We start from the raw sequence: 13046 nt of genomic DNA on the forward strand, positions 1-13046 counted from the left end.
TATGATACCATTAAAAGCAGGATGTATACAATCGAATTAGAAAAATGAGGAATGCATCAATCACACAATGTCACATTGTTACTCAACAGAATTCATCCCATGGATATGAACAAAATCGTTCAAGCTGAATTTATTATTAGTGATTGGGAGCTCCAATGTTACATCTACATCTACATCCAAGCCACCTGTCGGTGTGTGGCGGAGAGTACCCTGAGTACCTCTATCGGTTCTCCCTTCTATTCCAGTCTCGTATTGTTCGTGGAAAGAACGATTGTCGGTATGCTTCTATGTGGGCTCTAATCTCTCTGATTTTATCCTCATTGTCTCTTCGCGAGATATACGTAGGAGGGAGCAATGTAGTGCTTGACTCTTCGGTAAAGGTATGTTCTCAAAACTTTAAGAAAAGCCCGTACCGAGCTACTGAGCGTCTCTCCTGCAGAGTCTTCCACTGGAGTTTATCTATCATCTCCATAACGCTTTCGTGATTACTAAATGATCCTGTAACGAGCCGCGCTGCTCTCCGTTGGATCTTCTCTACCTCTTGTATCAACCCTATCTGGTGCGGATCCCACACTGCTGAGCAGTATTCAAGCAGTGGGCGAACAAGCGTACTGTAACCTACTTCCTTTGTTTTCGAATTGCATTTCCTTAGGATTCTTCCAATGAATCTCAGTCTGGCATTTGCTTTACCAACGATCAACTTTATATGATCATTCCATTTTAAATCACTCCTAATGCCTACTCCCACATTATTTATGGAATTAACTGCTTCCAGTTGCTGACCTGCTATTTTGTAGCTAAATGATAAGGGACCTATCTTTCTATGTATTCACAGCACATTACACTTGTCTACATTGAGATTCAATTGCCATTCCGTGCACCATGTGTCAATTCGCTGCAGATCCTCCTGCATTTCACTACAATTTCCCATTGTTACAACCTCTCGATACACCACAGCATCATCTGCAAAAAGCGTCAGTGAACTTCCGATGTCATCCACCAGGACATTTATGTATATTGTAAATAGCAACGGTCCTATGACACTCCCTGCGGCACACCTGAAATCACTCTTACTTCGGAAGACTTCTCTCCATTGAGAATGACATGCTGCGTTCTGTTATCTAGGAACTCCTCAATCCAATCACACAATTGGTCTGATAGTCCATGTGCTCTTACTTTGTTCATTAAACGACTGTGGGGAACTGTATCGAATGCCTTGCGGAAGTCAAGAAATACGGCATCTACCTGTGAACCCGTGTCTATGGCCCTCTGAGTCTCGTGGACGAATAGTGCGAGCTGGGTTTCACATGATCGTCTTTTTCGAAACCCATGCTGATTCCTACAAAGTAGATTTCTAATCTCCAGAAAATTCATTATACTCGAACATAATATGTGTTCCAAAATTCTACAACTGATAGACGTTAGAGATATAGGTCTATAGTTCTGCACATCTGTTCCACGTCCCTTCTTGAAAACGGGGAAGACCTGTGCCCTTTTCCAATCCTTTGGAACGCTACGCTCTTCTAGAGACCTACGGTACACCGCTGCAAGAAGGGTGGCAAGTTCCTTCGTGTTCTCTGTGTAACATCGAACTGGTATCCCATCAGGTCCAGCGGCCTTTCCTCTTTTGAGTGATTTTAATTGTTTCTCTATCCCTCTGTCGTCTATTTCGATATCTACCATTTTGTCATCTGTGCGACAATCTAGAGAAGGAACTACAGTGCAGTATTCCTCTGTGAAACAGCTTTGGAAAAAGACATTTAGTATTTTGGCCTTTAGTGTGTCATCCTCTGTTTCAGTACCATTTGGTCACAGTGTGTGGACATTTTGTTTTGATCCACCTACCGATTTGACATAAGACCAAAATTTCTTAGGATTTTCTGCCAAGTCAGTACATAGAACTTTACTTTCGAATTCATTGAACGCCTCTCGCATAGCCCTCCTCACACATTTCGCTTCATGTAATTTTTGTTTGTCTGCAAGGCTTTGGCTATGTTTATGTATGCTGTGAAGTTCCCTTTGCTTCTGTAGCAGTTTTCTAACTCAGTTGTTGTACCATGGTGGCTCTTTTCCATCTCTTATGATCTTGCTTGGCACATACTCATCTAATACATATTGTACGATGGTTTTGAGCTTTGTTCACTGATCCTCAACACTATCTGTACTTGAGAAAAGTCTTTTGTGTTGAGCCGTCAAGTACTCTGAAATCTGCTGTTTGTTAAACAGAAAAATCTTCCTACATTTTTTAATATTTCTACTTATGGCTGAAATCACTGATGCTGTAACCGCTTTATAATCGCTGATTCCCTGTTCTTTCCAATAGTTCGGGTCTGTTTGTCACCAGAAGGTCTAATATGCTATCGCCACAAGTCAGTTCTCTGTTTAACTGCTCAAGGTAGTTTTCAGATAAAGCACTTAAAAAATTTCCCTGGATTCTTTGTCCCTGCCATCCGTTATGAACGTTTGAGTCTCCCAGTCTATATCTGGCAAATTAAAATCTCCACCCAGAACTATAACATGGTTGGGAAATCTACTCGAAATATTTTCCAAATTATCCTTCAGGTGCCCAGCCCCAACAGCTGCTGAGTCCGGGGGCCTATAGAGACATCCAATTACCATGTCTGAGCCTGCTTTAAACGTGACCTTCACCCAAATCATTTCACAATTCGAATCGCCGTCAATTTCCTTCGATACTATTGCACTTCTTATTGCTATTAACACGACTCCCCCTTCACTGTCCAGCCTGTCTCTGCGGTATACATTCCAATCTGAGTTTAGGATTTCATTACTGTTTACATGTGGTTTCAGCCAACTTTCTGTCCCTAGTACTATATGGACGTTGTGACAGTTTATTAATGAGAGCAGTTCTGGGACCTTTCTATAGACGCTCCTGCAGTTTACTATTAGCACATTAATATTGTTATTCCTTGTTGCAGTTTGCCTACTCCTACCTTGCCGCGTCTCATGAAGCGTCTTGTCGGGCCTAGAGAGGGAATTCTCTAACCTAAAAAACCCCCATGTGCACTCTGCACGTACTCCGCTACCCTTGTAGCCGCAAATGGCGTGTAGTGCACGCCTGACCTATTCAGGGGGACCCTACATTTCTCCACCCGATAGCAGAGGGGTGATGGAGCCCCTCAGGGAAATAGCGGAAAGGTCGGGGAAGAAGGCCAGTGTTCACTCTGTCTGGTTGCCGGGGGGTCTCATCCGAGATGTGGAGGAGGCTCTGCCAGCGGTGATAGAGAGTACTGGGTGCACCCAACTGCAAATTGTTGCTCGTGTCGGCACCAATGACTCCTGCCGTCTGGGTTCAGAGGTCATCCTCAGTTCGTACAGGCGGTTGGAGGAGTTGGTGAAGGTCGAAAGCCGGGGTGGAATCTGAGCTAACTATTTGTAGTATTGTTCCCAGAACTGATCGCTGTCCTCTGGTTTAGAGCCGAGTAGAAGGCTTAAACCAGAGGCTCAGACGAACTGCGGAGATCTGAGGTGCTAATTTCTCGACCTCCACTATCGGGTGGAGAAATGTAGGATCCCCCTGAATAGGTCAGGCGTGCACTACATGCAGAAAGCGGCTACAAGTGTAGCGGAGTACATGTGGAGCGCACAAGTGGGTTTTTTAGGTTAGAGAATTCCCTCCCTAGTCCCGACAACACTTCTCCTGAGACGCGACAAGGAAGGTAGCAGTAGACAAAATGCAACAGGGAATGACAATATTAATGTGGTAATACTAAACTACAGGAGCGTCTATAGAAAGGTCTCAGAACTGCTCTCATTAATAAACTGTCACAATGCCCACATAGTACTAGGGACGGAAAGTTGGCTGAAACCAGACGTAAACAGTAACGAAATTCTAAACTGAGATTGGAATGTATACCGCAGAGACAGGCTGGACAGTGAAGGGGGAGCCATGTTTATAGCGATAACAAATGCAATAGTATTGAAGGAAATTGACGGAGGTCCGAAATGTGAAATAATTTGGGTGAAGGTCACGGTTAAAGCAGTCTCAGACATGGTAATTGGATGTCTCTGTAGGCTCCTGGCTCAGCAGCTGTTGTGACAGAACACCTGAAGGAAATTTTGGAAAATATTTTGAGTAGGTTTCCCAACCATGTTATAGTTTTGGGTGGAAATTTTAATTTACCAGATATAGCCTGGGAGACTCAAACATTTATAATGGGTGGCAGGGACAAAGAATCCAGTGAAATTTTTTTAAGTGCATTATCTGAAAACTACCTTGAGCAGTTAAACAGAGAACTGACTCGTGGTGATAGCATATTAGACCTTCTGGTGACAAACAGACCCGAACTATTGGAAACAGCTAATGCAGAACAGGGAATCAGCAATTATAAAGCGGTTACAGCATCAGTGATTTCAGCCGTAAGTAGAAATATTAAAAAATGTAGGAAGATTTTTCTGTTTAACAAACAGCAGATTTCAGAGTACTTGACGGCTCAACACAAAAGACTTTTCTCAAGTACAGATAGTGTTGAGGGTCAGTGAACAAAGGTCAAAACCATCGTACAACATGTATTAGATGAGTATGTGCCAAGCAAGATCATAAGAGATGGAAAAGAGCCACCATGGTACAACAACTGAGTTAGAAAACTGCTACAGAAGCAAAGGGAACTTCACAGCATACATAAACATAGCCAAAGCCTTGCAGACAAACAAAAATTACGTGAAGCAAAATGTAGTGTGAGGAGGGCTATGCGAGAGGCTTTCAATGAATTCGAAAGTAAAGTTCTATGTACTGACTTGGCAGAAAATCCTAAGAAATTTTGGTCTTATGTCAAATCGGTAGGTGGATCAAAACAAAATGTCCACACTCTGTGACCAAATGGTACTGAAACAGAGGATGACACACTAAAGGCCAAAATACTAAATGTCTTTTTCCAAAGCTTTTTCACAGAGGAAGACTGCTCTGTAGTTCCTTCTCTAGATTGTCGTATAGATGACAGAGTGATACAAAAACAATTAAAATCGCTCAAAGGAGGAAAGACTGCTGGACCTGATGGGATACCAGTTCGATTTTACGCAGAGTATGTGAAGGAACTTTGGCCCCATCTTGAAGCGGTGTACCTCAGGTCTCTAGAAGAGCGTAGCATTTAAAAAGATTGGAAAAGGGCACAGGTCATCCCCGTTTTCAAGAAGGGACGTGGAACAGATGTGCAGAACTATAGACCCATATCTCTAATGTTGATCAGTTGTAGAATTTTGGAACATGTATTATGTTTGAGTATAATGACTTTTCTGGAGACTAGAAATCTACTCTGTAGGAATCAGCATGGGTTTCGAAAAAGACGATCGTGTGAAACCCAGCTCGCACTATTCGTCCACGAGACTCAGATGGCCTCAGACCAATTTTGTGATTGGATTGAAGAGTTCCTAGATAACAGAAAGCAGCATGTCATTCTCAATGGAGAGAAGTCTTCCGAAGTAAGAGTGATTTCAGGTGTTCCACAGGGGAGTGTCGTAGGACCGTTGCTATTCACAATATATATAAATGACCTTGTGGATAACATCGGAAATCCACTGAGGCTTTTTGCAGATGATGCTGTGGTGTATCGAGAGGTTGTAACAATGGAAAATTGTACTGAAATGCAGGAGGATCTGCAACGAATTGAGGCACGGTGCAGGGAATGGCAATTGAATCTCAATGTAGACAAGTGTAACATGCTGTGAATACGTAGAAAGAAATATCCTTTTATCATTTAGCTACAGTATAGCAGGTCAGCTACTGGAAGCAGTTAATTCCGTAAATTATCTGGGAGTAGGCATTAGGAGTGATTTAAAATGGAATGCCCATATAAAATTAATTGTCGGTAAAGAAGATGCCAGACTGAGATTCATTGGAAGAATCCTAAGGAAATGTAATGCAAGAACAAAGGAAGTAGGTTACAGTACACTTATTCGCCCATTGCTTGAATGCTGCTCCCCGGTGTGGGTTCCATACCAGATAGGGTTGATAGAAGAGATAGAGAAGATCCAACGGAGAGCAACACACTTTGTTACAGGATCATGTAGTAATCGCGAAAGCATTACGGAGATGGTAGATAAACTCCAGTGGAAGACTCTGCAGGAGAGACGCTCAGTAGCTCGGTATGGGCTTTTGTTAAAGCTTCAAGAACATACCTGCAACAAGGAGTCAAGCAGTATATTGATCCCTTCTATGTATATCTCGTGAAGAGACCATGAGGATAAAATCAGAGAGATTAGAGCCCACACAAAAGCATATCGACAATCCTTCTTTCCACAAACAATACGAAACTGGAATAGAAGGGAGAACCGATAGAGGTACTCAAGGTACTCTCCGCCATGCACCGTCAGATGGCTTGCAGAGTACGGATGTATATGTAGATGTAGAAAACAGAAATGATGAGATACTCCTGTACGAAATGGTAAGATACATCAACAATAATGAAGCAGCCTGGTGGGTTTTCGGTTTTCCCATGTGTGAATGTGAACTAACTGTGTAACATCTACCAGTATATTTGAAGAATGGACAGAGAATTTACTTCACAAAAGACACAATCAGATAAATTGCAAGTAAATCACTTCAGAATACAATAGCAACTTTTTTTTCCCTAACTGTGTCAAACAGATCAATTCGTGAAACATTAACTAAATCTAAATGATCAGAAGGAAGTTTAGAACATCATCCTGGACCATTATTTACTTGGATGCACCAGGCAGCAACAAGAAAACATTTCTAATTATTTATGGTGGAAATATATGCTAAACAACACTTGCCCTTGCACTGGTGTCATCTGTCATTGAGGCCACACTTACAGAAGAAGGACGAGCTACACATTCCCCCCTAGAACTACTGCTGAATATAGCCAAAGAAAAATTTCCAATGTGGAAAATATCAAGAGCATCCAGATGGGGTGAACTTCTAAAGCAAGCTAAAAGTATCTTCTGGGCATTGCACAATGGCACATAAAAAGAGAACATACAGGACTTATTCGGAAATTCTGAATTGCTGGGAGGAGCCCTACTAATACTCTCAGATTTTCAACCAACACTTCCAGTTATACCCAGGCCAACACCAGCAGTTGATATCAATGCATTCTTAAATAGTCACATCGCTAGCCACACATACAAATACTGCAACCAACAAAAAGTATGAGAGTGGAGCGATCAAAAGACGAAACAACAGCACCTTCCGCTCAACAAATTTTACAAATAAACGATGGCACATAGCCTTGTGATCAGACAACGGGCCTCACTAAACTCAACATTGGTTTCTGTAACATAGCCAGTGCTGAAAACAAACTCATTGACCAAATTTATCCAAACATTGTTCACAACTATACCATTGTGAACTGGCAATTTGAAAGGGTAATTTTGGCAACGAAGCATAATATTGTCAACAATATCAACTTAAGTATTCAACAGAAAATTCCTGCCTCGCAAAATTGGCTGACTTTTTAATCTGAGCATTCTGAAAATTCATTTGGTGATTATCATGTTCTTATGAAGAAGTGACTTATTTGTACAAAATAGGTCAGGCAACAATTATGGAGTTAATGTTAGCAAGCTAGAAGTATGTTGAAATGTTCCGCAAGAACAAAACTGATTCTTAATTCATTATTAGTTATTTTACTATTAAATCTTTGTGTGTAGAGACGACAAAAGGTCTCATGGTACATCTACATACATACTCAGCAAGACAACATATCTTTCATAGTACAGAGCACCTTGTACTACTGCTAGTCATTCCCATACCTGTTCCACTTGCAAATTTAGCAGGGGAAAATGACTGTCTATATGCTTTCATACAAGCCCTGATTTCTCTTAGCTTGTTTTCATGGCCCATACACGAGACGTACCTGTATCTCAGTGGCACTAGGATCATTCTGCAGTCTGCGGCAAGAGCGTAGTCCATTTAAAATTAGTTGGTATCTGAAGTCTGTCACTTGGCTCTACAGTGTTGTCACATTGGCTACCACTCCGTTAAAGGCAACATGCAGACCTGGAGAGTCACCGCAGGTTCTGGAATGCTGTTCATGTAACACAGAGCAGTATTGGAGTCTGATGTCAGCAGGTATGCCAGGAATATGAGATGCTATGTCCACAGCTGGTTTTGAATGTCAGTGACAACTGTGGCAGACAACGCATTTTGTTGCCCTGAATTTATACTCGTGTCCTAACCTAATCATGACCTCTTGATGTTCAATGTTTTCAAGAAAACGGCTGTCAGCAACCTGCGGCAGAACTATTAATCATGCTCACTTTGGTCACACCGATTAAAGCTGACCTGTATGAGCAAACTCAAGACAGAAAAAAAAAAATCGGTTTCAGCACTAAAAATTAACTCCTTTCTTTTGCTATGAGAGCTGATGCGATACCACAATACCAACTGATGGGCAGTCCTGGTTTGAATTCATTTATGTATCATAGGCGAAACAAGCAGATTTCAAAAGAAAGAAGAATTATAAGAAAAAAATAAAACCAAATGAAAAAGCCAATATGATGATGAAAATGATGCAACAAAAAATTAAAAATTAGACTGAAGCCAATTAATAATAATGATAATGAAGAGAGTCATCTTTGAAAATATTTTAAAAAGAAATAAATATTATCATCTAGTGGTATTTGAACCCGCATTGCAGACTGTAATGGTACCACTGTTCTTCAGAAGTCATTCATATTATATTTGTATATTTATGTATCTATAGAAACTGTTGCAACAATCATCATATGCTCTCATAACATTTAGTTGGTGGCAAAAACACCTGATGATTAATTTGAGTTCACCTAAACCGGTTACTCACATTCCAAATAATTTCACAGTCAGTCTCAATTTCAGCTTTGATAAACATAACATTTTTGCAAATTGCAATTAACACTCCACCTTTTATGATGTCTAGCCTGTCTTTTCAATATACATTCCATGTGTCATTAAATATTTAAAAGCTTTGTGCTTCAGGTTTCATCCAGCTCTCAGTTCAGAGTATAATTTGAGTGTCACAACTTTCCTGGAGGGTGGTACATTCAGGGACTTTATTACAAGTACTTCAGCAATTTACTGTTAAAATATTGACAATCAAAGTGCCTTTACTTTGTGTGTATTTAGATTTTGCTCTCTATGTGTTGACTGGTGAGCATTCACCAGAGGACCTCAAACCATTGCCTAGCCTGAAAAAAGAGCTAACTGTACTCCAAATGTGTTCTGCTACTCAAATAGTTGCTTCTGGACTTATTCAGGGGAATTCTCCAATCCATAACGCAGATCCAGAAATATGCAGCCAGGACCACAGAATCAAAAGACTCTTGTTGAGACTCTCCATTCAGCTCTAAACCAAAGGATCCCAACTCTGGGTATGATGCTGCAAGTGGTTAGCAAGGCCAGCAGTCTTCACCGCTTCTTTCAGTGAATCACTGGTGCTTGCTGTGATGAGCCACAATAATTAATTATTGATTATTAATTAATTATTGAGCCACAACTTGACCACTGCACTCTCAGTAATCACAATCAGGGCCCCCATAGCTTATGTGAGTTCTGCCAACAGACATACCAAGCACACATTGAATTTCTTTCCATCTCTGGAAAATATTTCTGTAAGTGATTCCTTAATGTGACTAACTTTGGAGCACCCGATAACGAACGAATCCCTCCCAGTTCTGACTCTGCTGAAGGAGCAGACACTTGTGCACTTGTAGGGTAAAAGAGCCAGGAAAAAAAGCAAGTACCCACATAACCCTCCAACTTGAGGGATGCTAATCTGTCTCCTATCCTGAGGTTAGTATGGGTGCCCCAGGTTGGGTACAGTGGAGGGTACCTTAACAGGAGAGCTCATGTGTGAACTAAGTGACCCTTGAGGTGCAGCATGCAATGCACCAGTTTCTCTTCTGGTGTTACACCCTTAAACAGCAGCCTGCAAATGACTGACTGTGGCCAACTGTGCCTTCAGTTGTACATGAACTTCGGCCAGCTTCTCCTGCATGAACTCACAGCAAGCATGCTTCATATCCAACCAAACACTAAAATTCAAAAGAAATCAATAAACAAAAAAGGATTTTTTTCTATCAAAATCAGAATTGAAAGCTACTAGAAATCACTGAGACTACCTTCCTGAATCTACATCTACATCCATACTCTGCAAGCCACCTGACGGTGTGTGGCGGAGGGTACCCTGAGTACCTCTATCAGTTCTCCCGTCTGTTCCAGTCTCATATTGTTCGTGGAAAGAAGGATTGTCGGTATGCTTCTGTGTGGGCTCTAATCTCTCTGATTTTATCCTCATGGTCTCTTCGCGAGATATACGTAGGAGGGAGCAATATACTGCTTGACTCTTCGGTGAAGGTATGTTCTCGGAGCTTTAACAAAAGCCCGTACTGAGCGTCTCTCCTGCAGAGTCTTCCACTGGAGTTTATCTATCATCTCCGTAACGCTTTCGCGATTACTAAATGATCCTGTAACGAAGTGCGCTGCTCTCCGTTGGATCTTATCTATCTCTTCTATCAACCCTATCTGGTGCGGATCCCACACTGCTGAGCAGTATTCAAGCAGTGGGCGAACAAGCGTACTGTACTCTACTTCCTTTGTTGTCGGATTGCATTTCCTTAGGATTCTTCCACTGAATCTCAGTCTGGCATCTGCTTTACTGACGATCAACTTTATAAGATCATTCCATTTTAAATCACTCCTATTGCGTACTCCCAGATAATTTATGGAATTAACTGCTTCCAGTTGCTGATCTGCTATTTTGTAGCTAAATAATAAGGGATCTATTTTTCTATGTATTCGCAGCACATTACACTTGTCTACATTGAGATTCAATTTCCATTCCCTGCACCATGCGTCAATTCGCTGCAGATCCTCCTGCATTTCAGTACTATTTTTCATTGTTGCAACCTCTTGATACACCACAGCATCATCTGCAGAAAGCGTCAGTGAACTTCCGATGTCATCCACCAGGTCATTTATGTTGAATGTTGGAAGACAAAGAAATGTGAGTGAGGCTGGTTATGTTACTATATTCAAAGCTGAACCACGTGTCATTTTATATACAATATTTTATTTGTAGCACAGTTATACATCCCTGACTATGATACCCACTTTTTGTACCCCCTGTTCTTGTAAAACGATAGTTTAATTCATTTTGTTATCTGTGATATGCTGTCCAGTGACATTAATGTGACCACTTGTCAAATAACCACCTTTTGTAGTACGGACCACTGTAAGATGAGCAGGAAGAGAGTCTGAGATGCTGAAGCTATACTGACAGGAATGTGGAACCATGCCTGACTCCAGTGCCGTGGCAAGCTGCACTAGGTTTCTCAGTTGAGGACCCATGGTGCAAACAGCCTGTTAGAGGCGATCCCACAGATTCGCAATTGGGTTTAAATCTGGGGAATTTAGTGGCCAGCTAAGTATGGTAGACTCATCTTAGTGCTCTTTGAACCACAAGCTTTTTAACACATTATATTGTCATACTGGTACATACCATTGTGCTGAGGAAAAACAAAATGCATGTAGGGATGGACATGATCCACAAGGATAGGTGCATGTATGTGTTGAACCATTGTGCCCTCCATAATGATGACATCATCCAGGGAATGCCATGAAAACATTTCCCCAGACCATTATACACGCAATTTGTCTGGTTTCAGATGTTGCACACTGTACACACCAATGGATGTCTATCTGATAGAGCATTAAATGTGATGCATCTGAAAAGGCCACCCGTCCCCACTTAATAGATGTCCAATTGCAGTACTGGAGTGCAAATTCCAGCATTCACTGCCGAAGAACAGCAGTCAGCATGAACCAGAGTGTATGCCACTGATGCCAGACAATATGCAGCAACATTTGCTATAACAATGGTTGAGGAGAGACTGTTGGTAGCCCCTTGGTTCATCTGGACGATCGGTGACCTGTCTGTTCACCCATACACATTTTGAAACTGTCATTCATCTATGGCTCATGATCCACCACAGTGGCCTCCATGCCAGATTTGGATAGCACTATTTTGCCATGCATGGTATACTTTAACCATGGGTCGCCATGGGAACAGTTCACAAACTTATCAGTTTCAGAAATGCTTCCACCCTTGGCCCGAAAGCTAATGATCATGCCCTTTCAGAAGTCAGATATATCACTCCATTTCTGCATTACAACAACAACTGCACTGTTTTCTGGTTTCCCCTGACACACTTTAAATACTCTCCATTGCTAGTGCTGCCACCTGGCATCTGTGAGTGATTTTTCACACAGATGTTGAACATTGGCGGTGTTCACATTAATGGGACTGGACCATGTACCTCATTCTCAGTTGACTAACATTGTACGAATTTCATAGGAAAACAGCTGGTCTTCTAACTCACTACATATTTCTATTTAATTCTACATTATTGTAGAGGGTTTTTTTCCTACTTTAAATTCTCATTACTGACATCCTCAGAACGACTGGAGGCGATTAGGAAATATTGTAGCAGTGTGGTGCAAGAAGGCATGTCAAGGGGTGATAGAAGGCAGGATGGAGGACCCTTGTGAAAAACTTGGAAGAAAAAAATCACAGGGGGAAGATCCATGATCAGAGCATGGAAAGCAAGGTAGAGATAGGTTACAGTGGGGATGCTGGGACAGATTAGAAAAGTAACAAGGGGGCTGTAACTGCTAGAAAACAAGATAACAGAATCTGATGTTAAGGGATGTTGCGGGGAAAGTTCCTTTCTGGGCGATTCAGAAACCCTGCTTTTGGTTTGTTGGATCCAGATAGAAGAAATTGTAGTAATTGCTACAAAGTTGGAATGTGATGTGGCTGTTTTCATAAATGATCTTGCCTCTGCTGTAGGAAGGAAGTGGTGTTGTATGAATAGAAAGATTATGCAACTGAATCCTCAAAGGGTTCTTGATGGACAGGTTTGAGATCAGGAGTGGCATAGGAATGGACAAGGATGTTGAGTAAGATGTAGAGAACCACTTTAGGAGGGGTGGTAAAGGTACTGAGGAGAATATTCCTCATTTTCAAGGTTTGATGTGAGATAGTAAGAAGCCCTGACAGAGAATGAAGTTCAGTTTTTCCAGACCTGAGTGA

Source organism: Schistocerca gregaria, chromosome 3, assembly GCF_023897955.1.
Source record: "Schistocerca gregaria isolate iqSchGreg1 chromosome 3, iqSchGreg1.2, whole genome shotgun sequence".
NCBI lineage: Eukaryota > Metazoa > Arthropoda > Insecta > Orthoptera > Acrididae > Schistocerca > Schistocerca gregaria.